At 38.7% G+C, this 15,021-nt stretch overlaps 1 protein-coding gene and 2 pseudogenes across 3 annotated transcripts in view; 2 read left to right on the forward strand and 1 right to left on the reverse strand.

Moving 5' to 3' along the window:
- FKBP5 (FKBP prolyl isomerase 5) overlaps nucleotides 1-15,021 on the forward strand; it is a 111,264-nt gene that overhangs the window by 32,120 nt on the left and 64,123 nt on the right. The window contains exon 1 of one of the 3 annotated variants that reach the window (XM_070418707.1): nucleotides 14,717-14,798. The exons of the other annotated variants lie outside the window; for them this stretch is intronic. The gene's annotated coding sequence lies outside the window, so the exon portion shown is untranslated. Of the gene's footprint in view, nucleotides 1-14,716; nucleotides 14,799-15,021 lie in introns of those variants that run through there. 3 annotated transcript variants of the gene reach the window in all.
- LOC139012580 (large ribosomal subunit protein eL36-like) lies at nucleotides 6,146-7,155 on the reverse strand (annotated as a pseudogene).
- On the forward strand, nucleotides 12,631-12,715 carry LOC139013406 (small nucleolar RNA U13; annotated as a pseudogene).

Genomic DNA, 15,021 nt, shown 5'->3' on the forward strand with positions numbered 1-15,021 from the left:
ACTTTCCAGGAAGAGTGCATGAAGGTGAGGAGCTGGGGTATAATGTCATGGTTAGAATGAGCCAGTCTCAGATTTAACATTCAGCTCTTTGAATTCTTTCTCTCTCCAATGAGTTTCCTTCAGTGTCTTCTCTGCCTTCTCACACACAATACATCAAAAGCCCTCCTTCACACACTAGCTTGGGACTTTTCTCAGAAATTTCCGTAGATGAAAATTTGGCTAGTTTGTATAATTATCAATGGAATGAATGGTTGAGTAGCTTGAAAGCAAAGAGCCAGACAGTGCAGTCTGGGCCACATAAGCCACTTTGGTGGAAAGTGATTTTCAAAGGGGGAAAAGGAAGTCATGCAAGCAGAGCTCTTTACTGCCTTCTCTGACCTCATTGTGTTCTGTCAATTTTTTTGCATCCGTATTTGCTGTTTTCTTATAAAGCATATGCTCTTTAAGGTCAGAGACCTGCAAATGGTGCTAGGGCTAGTTAAAAGTTTAACACATTAAGCGCCCAGCCTGTTTTGTCTTCCGACGGAAAGTATAGTGTCAGTCACTGGTGACTGACATGGCGCTTAACATGTTTAAATGGGCACACAGAGAAGCCAGTCATGTGGCTTGGTGACAGACTGCTATTCGTATGTTTTTTGATGTTGTTGTTAATCCTCACCCAAGGATATTTTTTCCATGGATTTTTTAGAGAGTGGATGGGGGAGCGGGAGGGGAGAGAGAGAGACAGACAGACAGACAGACAGACACATTGATGTGAGAGAGATACATTGATTGGTTGCTTCCTGCATGTACCCCAACAGGGGGCCAGGGAGTGAACCTGCAACTGAGGTATGTGACCTTGACTGGGAATCGAACCCCAGACCCTTTGGTACGTGGGCTGATGCTCTAACCAGTAAACCATAGCAGCCAGGGCTCATATGTTTTTTGTAAGTGCCACTATAGTGTGTCTTTGTTGTAAATAGTTTGGGGTTGTCTTTCTAGTTTAAGCAGTGTTAAAATCTCAGTATATTTAAATACTTTATAGGATTTGCATATTATAGGTATTCATTTGAGATTTGTTACAAAACAAAAGCAAATGTTATAGACCTGCTAAAGACTATTAATACTAGTTGTCAACTACAAGCCAACTTTGTAGCATGTATGCCACAAGCCAACTTAGTTCAAGAACTACTAAGATGATTTTCAGCATATATTGTTCAGTTGAATTAATCAAAAGAAGGGGGAAAAGAGCTTTTAACTTAGATTAAAAAAAAATTACGGCATATTTATTAATGACCTTTAGAAATGTAAAATACCAATTTTAACTTTATAAGGTTTAAAATAATCATTTTTTAAAAAATTTTTTTATTGATTTCAGAGAGGAAGGGAGAGGGAGAGAGGGATAGAAACATCAATGATGAGAGAGAATCATTGATCAGCTGCCTCCTGCATGCCCTGCACTGGGGATCGAGCCCACAACCTAGGCATGTGCCCTGACCAGGAATTGAACCATGATCTCCTGGTTCATAGCTCAACGCTCAACCACTGAGCCTCACCAGCCAGGCTAAAATAATACTTTTTATATAGATTAAAGGAAAGAGGAGATACTGCCATTATCCATAAATCCAGAAATATGAATATAACCATAATTTGATTGTTGTTTTTAAAATGATGTACTTGCCTTTTTGGGAGAGGGATTTATTGTCATCAGTTACAGGCTTTGACTTTTGTAATGTCATGGGAAAACTCTACCCTTCATATTTTAGACTGTCAAAATTTTTCTAAACAGTGTTTATTTTGTCAGACGCTTTTCCCCACTTGGAACTCCATCCATAATAGTTGTGTCTTTTTACAGTGTCTCCCTTTTTCTGGCTTTAAAATGTACTCATGCCCTAACCGGTTTGGCTCAGTGGATAGAGCGTCAGCCTGCGGACTCAAGGGTCCCAGGTTCGATTCCGGTCAAGGGCATGTACCTTGGTTTCAGGCACATCCCCAGTGGGGAGTGTGCAGGAGGCAGCTGATCTATGTTTCTCTCTCATGGATGTTTCTAACTCTCTATCCCTCTCCCTTCCTCTCTGTAAAAAGTCAATAAAATATATTAAAATAAAATAAAGTAAAATGTACTCATGGACTTGTGCTCCCAGTCAAGATGGAATAACAGATTGGATTTACTCTCTTGGCTGTAATCATATAACAAACAAAAACCCCAGAAAAAAAAAAGTGAAGTTGTAAATACTGAACAACAGGCGACACAAGACAGTGATCCCCAAGAAAGCAGAAAGATAGTGATGAACCCTGCAATTATCCACGCTCACTGCCTGCAGAGTTTCCCGGCTGCAGTGTCAGGAGGTGGAATCCAGGCAGAGTCCCTCAGTCTCCTTGAGTTGAGAAGACAGAGCTGGAGTCCAGGGAGGCCAAGGTGGCTACAGTTTGGAGAAGAGAGCTGCACAAGGAGAGAACTCCACAGGTCTGCAGCAAGTCCCTGTAAGTCTTCAGATAAGGACTCATAAGTGCATGTGCTGTGTGGAAGCTACCCAAAGCCGAGAAAGAACCACCCAAAAGAACTAGAGGGAACAAACCCTGATTCTTTTTCAGGTTTGAGAAGAGTTTATGTTCCCACCAGCCAAAGAGAAAAAACCTCATAAGTCACCGGATATTGGGGAGAGTCCTCAGAAGGGCATTGCCTCGGCAAGGGGGCAAATGAAGCCCATCAAAGGCTGCTCTGATTCCTTCTAACAAAGCTTAAGAACCGGCCTCAAAGTGGATCAAATTGTTTCCAAGTAACTTAACTGCATTCTGGAACAAAACAATATTTAGATTTATGTGAAAATATTTAGCACTCACCAAGGTAAAATTCACATTTGGCCCCTAGTCAAAAGATAAGACTTGGAATGACACAGGAAAAATACAACCCATGAAGAGGAAAATAAAAAAATAGAAAAAGACCCAGATATGACACAGATGATAGAATTAGTGGACAAAAACATTAAAACAGTTTGACTATTTTCTTTTTAAAATATATATTTTTATTGATTTTAGAGAGGAAGGGAGAGAGAGAGATAGAAATATGAGTGATGAGAGAGAATCATTGGTCGGCTGCCTCCTGCAGGCCCCACATTGGGAATCGAGCCCGCATCCTAGGCATATGCCCTGACCAGGAATTGAACCGTGACCTTCTGGTTCACAGGTCGATAGGAAACAAATAGCAACCCCTGAGCCATCCTGGCCAAGCTTGACTATTTTCCATATGTTCAAGAAAGTAGAGGAAAGATTGACAGTATTAAGTAGATATGAAATATATTTAAAAGACCCAAAGTGAACATCTAGAGATGAAAACTACAATGTGTGAGATGAAAAATATACTACATGGGATTTACAGCAAATTAGTGCAGGAAAAAAGGTCAGTAAACTTGAAGTCCTAGCAATACAACCTATGCAAGAGAAACTCAGACAGGAAATGAAGACTAGGAAAAAATGAATAGAGCCTAGCCGGTGTGGCTCAGTGGTTGAGTATCAACCCATGAACCAAGAGGTCACGGTTCAATTTCCAGTCAGAGCACATGCCTGGGTTTTGGGCTCAATCCGCAGTAGAGGATAACTGATCAGTGATTCTCATCGTTGATGTTTCTATCCCTCTCCCTTCCTCTCTCTGAAATCAATAAAAACATATATTTTTAAATCAATAGAGCATTAATGAGCTGTTAGAAAATTTCAGGTTGCTTAATATACATATAATTGTTTTGAAAAGGGGGAGTTTTCGAAGATGCAATGGCCCCAGATTTCCAATTTTATAAAAACTATAAGGTCAGAGATCCCAAAAAAAGTGAAAAAGTAAACAAAGAACAAATGTGACAAATAGAAAACAAATAGCAAGATTTTAGATTTATACTCTATCAGTAATTGCATTAACTATAAAAAGTCTAAGCAACTCAGTTAAAAGGCAGAGCTTAGTAGATTGGGTAAAAAAGCAAGACTCAAAAGCAAGATTCAACTATGCTGCCTACAAGTAACCTATTATACATATTAAGATAAAGCTGCCCTGGCCAATGTGGCTCAGTGGGTTGAGCGTCATCCCGTACATTGAAAGGCTACCAGTTCAATTTCCAGTCCGGGCACATACCCAGGTTATGGAATGGCTCCCTGGTCAGGGTGATTGTGAGAGGCGGCCCATCAATGTTTCTCTCTCTCTCTCTCTCTCTTTCCTTTCCTCCCCTTCCTCCCTATTCTCTCTCCCTATCCCTTCTCTCTCTGAAATAAAAACAATTGTAGATAAACACATACATAAATAAATTTATTTTTAAGGTGTTACAAATAGGCAAAAAGTAAAAGTTTGGAAAAGAACATTCCATGCTAGTACTAATTAAGAAAGTTGGAATAAGTATATTAATTTCAGACAAACTAGGTTTTAGAGCGAAGATTATTACCAGGAATAAAGAGTCATTTCATAATGATAAAGCGGTCAATTCATCAAGTGGAATTGAAAGCTCTAAATATTTGTGTACCTAATAACAGAGCTTCAAAATACGTGAATCAGAAACTGATAGAACTGAAAGGAGAAATTGATCCACAATTATAATTGGAGATTTCAATACCTTACCTCTCAATAATTTAAACAAGTAGACAAAAAAAATCAGTAATTTAGATTAAAGCAGCACTATCAACTAATTGACCTAATTGACATTTACATGACATTCTACCCAATACAGCAGAATATACATTCTGTTCATTTGCATACAGAACATTTACTAATATGGACCACATTATGGTCTAGAAAATAATGTCAATAAATTTAAAATTAAATCATAAAAAGTATGTCATCTGACCAAAAGAAAATGAAATTAAAAATTGCAGAAACATATCTGGAAAACCCCTAAATATTTAGACACTAATACATTTTTAAGAAACTCATGGATCAAAGAAAAAAAATCAAAGATTAATTTAGAACATACATTATTGTACTTATTGAAAATGAAAACAAAATGAAATTTGTGGGTTATAGCAATGCAAGTGCTCAGAGGAAAATTTATAGTACTAAATTAGAGAAATAAGTTTGCAAATTAATGTCCTCAGCTTCCACCTTTAAGAAACTAGACAAAAAATCAGCAGTTTAGCCCAAAGTAAGCAGAAAAAATGAGTTAAAAAGCCAAAACCATTGAAATAGAAAACAGGAAATAGTAGAGAAAGTCAATGAAATAAAAAGCTGGCTTTTTGAGAAGACCAATACTGATAAGCCTAAATAGCCTGTTGGATTAGGAAAAAGAGAAGACACAAATTACCAATATCAGGAATGAATGCAGTTGATTAAACTGCAGTTTCAATAGTTATTAAAAGGCTAAGAGAATTATATGAATTACTTTATTCCAGTGCATTTGATACTTAGATGAAATGGGCAAATTCCTTGAAAGACATAAAATAACAAAGCTCATTTAAGAAGAAACAAATAACCTAAATAATCCTATATCTGTTAAAGAAATTGAATTCTCTCAAAGAAAACACTGGATTCAGATGACTTCCCTAATGAATTCTACCAAACATTTTAAGAAGTCATAATACCAATTTTACACAAATTACTCCATAAAATTGATGGGGGGGTGGGGGGGGGGGAGGGAGGATACTTCTTAAACTCATTCTATAACACTAGTGTTATCCTGATACTAAAACCAGATAAATACATGGCAAAAAAAGAAAATTGCAGACTAATATCCTTCATGAACATAGTTGCAAATTTTAAAACAAACTTTTACCAAATTGACTGCAGCAACATATAAAAAGGATAAAATACAATGACCACATGGGATTTGTCACAGGAATGCAAGGTTGGTTTAATGTTTGAAAATCAACATCATGTACCATGTTAAAATGAAAAAGGAAAAGCATGTAATCTACTTAGTAAGTGCAGAAAAAGCATTTAACAAAATCCAACATTCTTTATTGATGAAAACTTTCAACAAATTAGAAGTAGAAGGGGACTTCCTCATCCCGATAAAGAATATGAAAAACCAATATCTGAAATCATATTTAATGTTGAAAAATGAATCCTTTTGTCTAAGATCAGGAACAAGGCAAGATGTCCACCTGTCACCACGTCTATTCAGTATTGTATTGGAGTTTCTAGCCAGTGCAGTCAGATAAGAAAAATAAATAAAAAGCATCCAGATTGGAAGGGAAGAAGTAAAACTCTTTATTCACAGATGATGTGATTACTATAATTATTTTTAGAAAGCTACTAGAACAATTAAGTGCACTTAGCAAAGTTGTAGGATACAATATCAATATAGAAGAGTCAGTTGTATTTCCTTTTTCTTCTGTGGACAGATTTTATTACACAGGGAATGGGGCTCAGTCCTTCTTGCTTGCTGTCTTCCTCATGATTGCAAGGACATTGCTCAGCTCTTCTACCTTTCCCTTGACATAGATGTGTGTCCCCACTGTTTGCTTGATGCATTTTAGGGCCCTCTTGTCCTTAAGAGGCCTTGTGCAGTTCTGTGGTGTGCTGCTCATAGGAGGCAAAGCCACACACCTCTCAGATCATGTCCTGCAGAACTTGGTGTGCTTGGTAAGGCACCCATGGCAGTGACTGCCTCGGCTTGCTCACGTTCTTGGTCATGTTGTGGCTCTTGTTGAAGCCCATGGCCATGGGGTAGTGCAGAGCCATGGCTGCTGCTCAATGGCTGCCACGGTGGAAGGACTTAATTACCTTTTTATATACTAGCAAATGAACAGCCAGAAGTTGAAATTTTAAAAGAATATCATTTACAGTAAAATAAAAATATTCAATACCTAAGGATACATTTCATAAAATGTGTAAGAACTATACACTGGAAGCTATAAAATATTACTCAGAGAAATTAAGGAAAACCTAAATGAAAAGATATGTGTTCAAGGATTAAAAGACTCATTATTGTCAATTTTCTCTAAAGCAGTGGTCGCCATCCGGTGGTCTGCGGGCCACGTGGTCCATGAGGTCCGAAAGGTTGGCGACCGCTGCTCTAAAGATACAGATTCAGTACAATCCCAATCCCAATCCCAGATGGCTATTTGTAGAAAGTGGCAAGCTGGTTTTAAATTCTCTATGGAAATGCAAAGAACCTGAAATAGCCAAAACAGAGAAGACTTAACAATATCTGATTTCTAAAACATATCTATAATAATCAAAACATTGGTATTGGTATAAAGATAAACAGATATATCCATGGAACAGAAGAGTCCAGAAATAAATATGGTCAATTAATTTTGAGTATGGTGCCATAAAAATTAAGTGGGAAAAGGTCTTTTCAACAAATAGTGGTAGAACAATTTGATATTCATACAAAAAAACAGCAACAGTAAATTCATACCTTATTCTATATCTTGGCATCATATGTAAACGTTAATTCAAAATTGATCTTAGATCTAAATGTAAAACTCAAATCTGTAAAATTTCTATAAGAAAATATTTGTGACTTTGGTCACAAATATAAAATATTTAATATTTTATAACACTAAAAACATGATTTGCAAAAGAAAAAAAATAAATTAAGCTATATCAATATTAGGAATATGTCTTCAAAAGCCATCTTTAGAGACTAAAAGGACAAGCCATAGACTGGGAGAAAATAGTCTCAAATATTTCTACTCAGAATATATAAGGAATTCTGAAAATGCAGTAATTAAAAAAACCACCTAGTGCCCAGCAGGCGTGGCTAAGTGGTTGAACATTGACCTAGGAACCAGGAGGTCATTGTTTGATTCCTGGTTAGGACATATGCCCGAGTTGCGGGCTTGATCCTCCGTGTTGGGTATGCAGGAGGCAGCCGATCAATGATTTTCTCTCATCATTGATGTTTCTATATCTCCCTCTTCCTTCCTCTCTGAAATCAATAAAAATATATTTAAGAAAAAAGAAAACAGCCCAGTAAAAAATAGGCGAAAGATTTGAATAGACCCTTCATCAAAGAAGCTATATGGATGGCAAATGAGTACATGAAAAGATGATCAACATCATTTGTCATTAGAGAAATACAGTTTAAAACCTCAATGATACCACTACATACATATTAGAATGTCTTCGGTTCAAAAGGCTTACAGAACCAAGTGCTGGTGAGGATGAGGAGCAACGGAAACTCCTACACTTCTAGTGGGAATGCACAATGGTACAACCACTTTGGAAAACAGTTTGGTACTTTCTTAAAGACTCAAAATGTACATCTACCCTGTGACTTAGCCATTTCATTCCTAGGCATTTATTCAAGATAAATAGATGTATAAGACCACATAAAGATTTGTACCTAAATATTCACAGCAGCTTTATTTGTAAAAGAAATTAAAAACAAATGCATCAATAGGTAAATAATCAAAATGTGCATCAACAGGCAAACTTGGCACTGTCTTCGTGCAGTGGAATAGTACTCAACAGTAAAAAGGAATGAACGATTGATACACCCAACAATGTATTTGATTTTCAATATAATTTACCATAAGAGAAAGGAGCCATGGGGAAAAAGACAGGATTCCATTTATATGAAATTCTGTAAAATACAACTATTTAGAAAGCAGATCAGTTATTGCTTGGAGATGTGAGCTGGTGAGGGATGAATTATAAAGGGACACAGGAAACATTTGTGGGTGACAAATATGTTCATTATCGTACTAATAGTGATGGCTTTATGGATATATATACATGTGTCAAAACTTACCAAATTGAATACTTTATGTTAGTTTATTATGTTAAGTATAAGCCACTAAATCTATAAAAATATTCATGTATGTTCAACATTTATAACACGCTGTTCAAATTTTGGAATTATGTAAGGAACTCAGAATAATTTTTTAAATACTTTCCCAGTGATTAAGTTTGATGAGGTAGGAAAACATGTATTGTGTATACCAAGTTTACCTAAAATTTGAGCTTATTACAAAACTAGAGGCCCGATGCATGAAATTCGTGCAAGAGTAGGCCTTCCTTCCCCCGGCTGCCAGCAGCAGCTTCTGGCAGGCACCCAGGGCCCGGGCTTCCCTTGCAGCTCTGGCTTTGTCTGAAAGGACAGAAGGACATCCGGTCTAATTAGCATATTACGCTTTTAATTTTATAGATTGAGAAACTAAATGAATGTTCCAGTTTGGGCTTTCTGAAAGGCTGAGGGAATTTTCAGAATGATAAGTACCAAACGTAAGATTTAATTTTATTGTAGGTTAGAATGCTGTTATCCAACTAGATGATCTATAATAATAAAAGCACAATATGCTAATTAAACCGGATGACTTTCTGGACGAAGCTGGGGCTGCTAGGGAAGCCCAGGTCCCAGGTGCTTGTTGGTGGCCGGAGGGAAGCCCGGGTCCCGGGTGCCAGAGGGAAGCTGGTGCCGGCAGCCGGGGGAAGGAAGGCCTACTCTTGCATGAATTTCTCGCATTGGGCCTCTAGTAAGTAAATAAAGGGAGAGAAAAACAAAGGATGTTGTAGAGCCCTAAGTATAAAACGGAATAAATCAACAGAACTCTAGGCTTGGGAGAAATTCTTATGACCTTGATTGGATGACTAGGTATCTACGGTAGGTAGAATAATGGCTCCTTAAAGATGTCTACATCCTAATCACTGGAATTTGTTAATAGTTACATTATAGAGAAGAGAGGGCTTTGCAGTTGTGATTAAGGTTAAAGATTTGGAGATGAGATTATCCTGAATCACCCAGATGGGCCTGACATAATCACAAAGAGACTCTTTTCCCCCAGTGCAGGTCATCTTTTACTAGGTGTTAGTTAGGATATGAAAGGATTAAGAGGTCATTGGCAAAGCTCATGGTCATTGTGGAGTCCACACTGGGCCCTCTTCAGTGGTACTTGCGTTCCCCTCATGTTTGAGTTCCTTATAAGAATGGCAGTAGCTGAAAAACACGGAAGTTGCTCCCTTTCTTCACATTGACATACTTGTTGTGATATTGGTAGTAACTTCTTTGAAAAGCTCCTGAAACTCTCCAGCAATGTTGTTAGGGGTGAAATCCCACATCAATATCAGCTTGGTAGCTCCCCTAATTTGACATCTGTGAGTTTCTTCTCCACTGGTACTACTGACGCCATCTTGGAGTCTGGGCTGTCATCACACTGATTCTTTAAAAACTAAAGGAACTTTCCCAGCTGTGTTCAGCGGGAGATGTGACTGCAAAAGAATGATCAGTGAGATGCAATATTGCTGGCTTTGAAAATGGAGAAATAGGGCCATGAGGAATCTGGGTGGCCTCTGGAATCTGGGAAAGGTAAGGAAATAGATTCTCTCAGGGCCTCACCTTGCTCTTAGCCCAGTGAGGTCCATTTCTGACTTCTGACCTCCAGAAGTGTAAGACATTAAATATGTATTATTTAGGCCATTAAGTGTGTGGTTATTTGTTATGGCAGCTATAGAAAACCAGTATAATATCTAAGGGGCGGTGGGGGCAGGGTGGGGGGGGGAGCGTAAAGCTCAGAATTAGTAATGTTTGCCAAAGGGCTGCAATGGAAAGTAAACTCTTTAATACTAAAATAACTTTTTCCATTCCTTGAGAGTTGTTTTTCCTTCTACATTTCAAACCTCATTTTCCCATCAAATAAAACATGTATTTACTAATTTAAAAGTAATTCTAAATAGAAAATATTAGCATTAGAATAAACCTTAAATATCATTCTAGCCAACCCCCTGAAATACACAGTTGGAGAAACTGAACGAGGGTCAAAGATTCCATAGCTACTTACCAATAGATCTGAGTTTATATTTAGGCATGTTTTAGTGTTCTACCACATACACCCTTTAATTAGAAATTTGTTCTGGAGCTGTGGAATATATGAGTCACTTCAAGAGGGTGTTTACTTAGTGAGATAGACTAATCTTTTTCTAGCTGATAGAATTAATTTATAAGATTAACTTGTCACCTTTGCAGGCCCTAAGAGCCTGACCTGGAATAGGTGAAGTCAGTCACATTTACAAACTTCACTGGTCAGTAACTAGATTTTCATACAGGGGAAGGTACCAACTGAGAATGGAGAAGTTTGAGAGATGGTAGGAAACATAAAAAATAAATCTTTATTTCTTCCTGCCTAGAATCTGTTATAGCCGAATAGATTTCACTTGTCCCTAGACTTCTCCCCAAACTCTAAGTCTCTCCTGCAATGGATCACCCACTGGTTCTCAGAACCCTATGCCCAGACAGAGGCTCTGGTCACCAAGCATGAGAGCAGCACTCTCTTCCTCTCTCCTCAGTCCCGATTCTTCTTCTGTCCTTTATGCTTATTTCTTTTTTTTTTTTTTTTTTTGGCTTAAGCTAAGAAATATATTACCTTACAGTTTTGAAGGTTAGAAGGCTGACACCGGATCACTGGGCTAAACTCAGTGTCCGCAGGGCTGCGCTCCCTTCTGGATGCCGTAGGGGAGAATCCATTTCCTCGTTCTGCCCAGCTGCTAGAGGCCGCCCACATTCTGGGGTTCACGGCCCCTTTCCCCACCTTTAAAGAATTAATTTATAAGATTAACTTGTCACCTTTGCAGACCCTAAGAGCCTGACCTGGAATAGGTGAAGTCAGTCACATTTACAAACTTCACTGGTCAGCAGCATTGCATCTCGCTGTCTTTCCTCGGCAGCCACATCTCTTTTTTCCTCCCTCTTTCACTTTAAGGACACTGATTGCATTGGGCCCACCTGGATGGTCCAGGATAGTCTTCCTATTTTCATGTCAGGTCATTAAGGATCTTCAGTCCATCTCCATATTCACAGGTTCCAGGAATTAGGCCGTGGGCATCTTTAGGGAGAGAGGGTATGCTTATTTCTATAACTAGAGGCCTGGTGCACAAAAATTCGTGCACTTGGCAGGGGGCGGGGGGTGGCGTCCCTCAGCCCAGCCTGCCCCCTCTCACAGTCCAGGAGACCTCAGAGTATGTCCTACTAATGGCTTAGTCTGGCCTCCCTCTGGGGAGGCAAGCGGCCGATCAGGGCAAGGTAACGCCCCCATCACACCTCTGTTGCTGCCACTGCCAGCTGCCGCAGTTGCCTGAGCCTTGGCCCTGCAGCCACCACAGCTTGCCTGAGCCTCGGGCCCTCACAGCAGCAGCCACCATCCGCAGCTTGCCTGAGCCTCGGGCCACCCTGGCATCGGCAGCCACCATCCTCGGCTTGCCTGAGCCTTGGGCAGCAGCTGCAGCTTTGTCCTGATGGACGTCTGGAATGATGTCCGGAAGACATCTGCCCTAATTAGCATATTATCCTTTTATTAGTATAGATAGGGATTTAAGTGGCTAAGGGTTTGTTTACAGAACCAAAATGATGTTCTTGTACAGTTTTTCTCTTGGACATATAATGGAGCTTGGGAAACATAGTGAAGCCATGTTTTAAATTTGCTTAATTTATATTACAGTGCTTTAATGAGAATATTATAAGAGGATGCAATGCTATATGGAATATTTATGCTAAGTTAGTTTCTTCTGCATTCCAGCTCTCTGAACCGTCTCTTCCTCCAGTTGCTAGTTAATGTATAATGCCTGAAACTGCAAATAGTACCAAACCCTGCATAGACTTGTGTTTTTTCCTATTCATATATACCTATGATAACATTTAATTTGTAAATTAGGCTCAATAAGAGATTAACAACAGTAACTAATAACAAAATAGAATAATTATAACAGTATACTGTGATAAAAGTTATGTGAATGCGATCTTTTTGTAGTTCATAAGCGTGATGATTGGGTGTTCATGCTTTTGTGTGAGATGTACAACTTTGGCACATTATCCGTCTGATGTAATAAAAAAAGAAAGGTATGTGAATGTGATCTCTCAAACTTTTCCACTTAAAGGAAGCAATTTATGACTTCTCTTTGGCATATCCCAATTGCCAGCATTGCTGTATTGTGCTGTGGGGCCATTATTAAGTAAAAGAAGTGTATTTGAACACAGGGATTGCGGTACCAAGGCAGTCAATCTGGTAACAGAGGTGGCTACTAAGTAACGAATGGGAAGCATATACAATGTGGACATGCTGTACAAAGGGAAGAATTCGTTCCCAGGCTGGATGAAGCAGGATTATGGGAGATTTCATCATGTTACTCAAAACGGTGTGAAATTTAAAACCTATGAACTATTTGTTTCTGAAATTTTCCATTTACTATTTTCAGATCACGGTTGACTGTGGGTAACAAACCGTGAAAAGCAAAACTACGTTTAAGGGGGGACTGCTGTGTTCAGGGATTGACAGCTAGGTGTGGTCCTCTGTTCTTGACTGCCCATGTTAATGCCAAACTAAAATAATAAGATAAATCTGCTATGTGTATGTATGCACAGACATATACTTTTAGTGCACTTCTGAGATACATTAACTATGCGAGGGTTTCTTAATTACCACTCCTGATTAGAACAGAATATTATTTTTATAGTTGAACATTCAGGTACCGTGTAATTCTCCAGATTAGATTTTTCAGAGTAGATTTAGAGAAGGAATATAGTCCACTGGTAATATATTTTAGCACTGGTTGCTCAGAGTGCCTGGCATTTTGCCAGCTTTATATTGACTGCTTTTGGAAATCACAATTCATTCCAGTGTTTATTGAGTGTCTGTTGTATGTCATTTATTTATACTAGGTTGTGGGGGGTACAAAAGTGAATAGGATACATTCTCCACCTATATATACAGTCTACAGACCTTTGTCATATGTTACCTTGCTGGCTTGTTCTTAGAAATCATCATCAGACTTGGAATCAAACTGTTTGGCCCTAGTGAATCAACCCAAGTTAATACCCCTCTGACACAGGTAGGAATTAATTTTTTTAAATCAAAAACATGAACAAGTAGTAGAGACTCACTCCTATTGTCTTCACTTTTATAAAAATTTAAGTAAGTTCCATGGAAATAGAAATTGTTTTGTTGTTTACACTGCATCTCCACTGCGTAGAACAGCCGTGGGCAAACTACGGCCCGAGGGCCGGATCCGGCCCATTTGAAATGAATAAAACTGAAAAAAAAAAAGACCGTAGTACCCTTTTATGTAATGATGTTTACTTTGAATTTATATTAGTTCACACAAACACTCCATCCATGCTTTTGTTCCGGCCCTCCGGTCCAGTTTAAGAACCCATTGTGGCCCTCGAGTCAAAAAGTTTGCCCACCCCTGGCCTAGAATATACTACCTGACACATAGTTGATGCTCAGTAGATATTTGCTGAATGAATAGGTGAATGACCCCTTATCTTTCAACTTTCAACTTATATGTCTCCTCCTTATAGTGTTCTTTCCCCGAGTTGGCTACCCGATTCTTTTTCTTCTTCTTTTTTTAATCCTCACCTGAGGATATGCTATTGATTTCTTAGAAGAAGGGGGGCGGGGAGACAGACAGACATCCATTGGTTGCATCTCATATCTAACTGCCCCAGCCAGGGACCAAACCCACAACCTTTTTGGTGTACAGGACAATGCTCCAACCAGCTGAGCCACCCAGCGGGGGCTGCTTTCACTTCTTTTGGTTATACACCTAGGAGTGCAATAGATGGATTTTATGGTAATTCTATGTTTAACATTTTGAGGGACAACCAAATTTTTCCATGGAGGCTCTGCCATTGACATTTCCACTAGCATGAGGGTTCCAATTTCTCTACATCCTCACCAGCATTTCTCCTTTTCCCATTTTTGGCAATAGCCATGCTAATGGATATGGTATCTCATGGTGATTTTGATTTGCATTTTCCTTATGACTAATGATTTTGAGTATCTTTTCATGTGCTTATTGGCTATTTGTATATCTTCTCAAAGGTTTCTTTTTTAAAGAAGAAAAAAGATGAGCATGTATAGGATTGTTCATCTCCTCATTCCCACCCCAATGTGGAGGAAAGTAGGTAAATATAAATAGTGTGCAGTTTTATATAGTTGTATTGTCTGTCTTTATATTTGATCTGGTTTCCTCTGCGTGCATACTTATCTCTTTTGTGTACATATGTCTTGTCTACAAATAGATAACTCCTGACTGCCACTACTGTGTTACTGGACTTAAATGGTTGAGAAAGGTCTGGCGTTGAAAGTAAATGAGGGCTTTCCAGTTCATCCTTACATGGATATTTT

The sequence above is a fragment of the Myotis yumanensis genome, unplaced genomic scaffold (genome assembly GCF_028538775.1).
Source record: "Myotis yumanensis isolate MYYU_CA2020_CCGP unplaced genomic scaffold, mMyoYum1.0.hap1 SCAF_6, whole genome shotgun sequence".
NCBI classification, from domain to species: domain Eukaryota; kingdom Metazoa; phylum Chordata; class Mammalia; order Chiroptera; family Vespertilionidae; genus Myotis; species Myotis yumanensis.